This window comes from Argentina silus (assembly GCF_951799395.1).
Source record: "Argentina silus genome assembly, chromosome: 1".
Taxonomy (NCBI): Eukaryota; Metazoa; Chordata; class Actinopteri; order Argentiniformes; family Argentinidae; genus Argentina; species Argentina silus.
The window spans coordinates 1,463,624-1,465,551 of record NC_139655.1 but is presented as its reverse complement, the minus strand read 5'-3'; the positions used below and the strand labels follow the sequence as shown (position 1 = coordinate 1,465,551).

Sequence of the window (1,928 nt, the reverse complement as noted above, 5' to 3'; positions counted from 1 at the left end):
CAGCTACGAAGCGGACATCTTTGTAGCCGAGTACCAACAACTTCCGTTTGGTGGTCCGACACATTAAAAACCCCTCCGGAATAAATGACCAACAATAGTTCCGTTCTCAGCACTTCAAGATTTGAGTCATTTAGCCGACGCTCAAATCCAGAACGGTTTACAATAAGTACATTCGCCTAAAGTAAGTGAAACAACTATACATCACAATTATCGCAGATATAACTTTCTATAAGAATAAGTCACATACACTTTGTGTTTCTCCTCTCACTTCACCACAGAAAACTCCAGTTCGGACACATCATGTAAAAGACAAAGACTATTAGATAGAAGTCAAAGAAGTTTCCTTTATTTGTAACATACAAATAAAACACTGACGTGACGAGGCAGAAGTGACTGTTTTCCCTTTCGTCATCGGTTAATAAGAAGCACAAGACTGGAATACTCATTCTCAAACATTGAGTTTAAATGTAATTTTTCCAAAACAAGTGTTTTACCTGTAAAAAGGCAAATTAAAACTAATGGATGTGTAACCGTATATATACACAGAGAAGGGAGAGACACAAATTAAAAATGTTGAACTTGAAAGATGAGGACATTCAACATGACAAAATAAAAATGTAGAACTTGTAAAGATGAGGATATTCAACATGTCATAATAAAAAGAATGTGATGGTTTTCTTAAAAAAAAGAAAAGAAAAAAAAGGTAAAATGAAAAGTTAATTGCTAAACTAAAAGATTTAAATTTCAACAAAAGCAAACCATTCCTTAAGAACCCTCCCCCACACACACCCGTCCCGACCTGGGGAGACATGGCCCTTTATGCTCTGATCTAGGGTCAGATCACTCTCTCACAGGGGGAGGCTGGTGGAGGTAGACATCGGAGGACTGCTCTCTCACACAGGGCTGAATCTCAAAAGCCCGTCCTCCGATGTCTACCTCCACCAGCCTCCCCTGCTCTCTCACACAGGGCTGAATCTCAAAAGCCCGTCCTTGATTCCTTGCGTCCCCTCTCAACCCATTGGAGGAGAATATGCAAAAGGGAGGAACCCCAGACCTTCTCCTCCAATGAGTTTTGAGAAGGAGGTGAGGAGAGAGGACATGAAATCTTAACCATTATTGGGGGGGGCGGGGGGGGGGGAGACCCAGCCAATCTGACCGTAGATCAGGGTCAAAGGTCACCGTCCTCCTCCTCCCTGCTGCGGTCCAACATGGCTGCTGGTCAACACGAGGGAGGAGGTCAGTCACGCCTGTGCCACACCATCTCTCCACCCCGTCCCTGAAGCGTGCACTTAGATGGTACTAGATTGGTGTCAGAGTCCATTGCTTAAGACCGATCCTACGCTTAAAAAAAAAAAAAGACATGTTGGACGGGAAGTACACAAGTGCACACTTCAGGGGAGGGGTGGAGGAGTGGGGGCGCGGCCGCTGTACAACGTCCTGTTGGTGGAAAATATGAAAAGTGAACGACCGCGAGGCTGTCGGAAGTAAATCTTAAACACAAGCAATGTCTGAAGTCTTTTTGTTCGTCTGTTTCGTTTAAACAAGCACTAAATACCTACAGCAGTCTGAGAGTCTGAGGTGTCAGAAGGTTGGGTGGTCTTTGCTGCCCCCCCCATACTGATTTTTGAAACGGGCATGTCTGTCCTGATTGTTCTATTTCTAACTCTTGACATTCGCAGCAATGTCAATAGGGACATTTTAACTCGATTATTCGAGTCTCACACACACACACACACACACGCACACGCACACACACGCACACACACACACAACTACGCTGGCTAAGCCACAACGTTACAGGGACGGTTTCCCGGACCCAGATTAAGCCGGACCCTGGACTATAGAGAATGTTTTTTAGTCCAGGACTAGATTAATCTGGGTCCAGGACACTTGTTCTCACATTTATAATCTGTGTGTGTGTGTGTGTG

At 44.6% G+C, this 1,928-nt stretch overlaps 1 protein-coding gene across 1 annotated transcript in view; it reads right to left on the bottom strand.

The window, feature by feature from the left end:
- The window catches only part of b3gat3 (beta-1,3-glucuronyltransferase 3 (glucuronosyltransferase I)), a gene marked incomplete at its 3' end in the record, with an annotated part of 5,476 nt that extends 5,453 nt beyond the window's left edge, over positions 1–23 (bottom strand). Inside the window, 1 exon segment of the mRNA XM_083681580.1 lies at positions 1–23. This exon segment is cut by the window's left edge and continues 115 nt beyond it.
- Between the last annotated feature and the right edge of the window lie 1,905 nt (positions 24–1,928).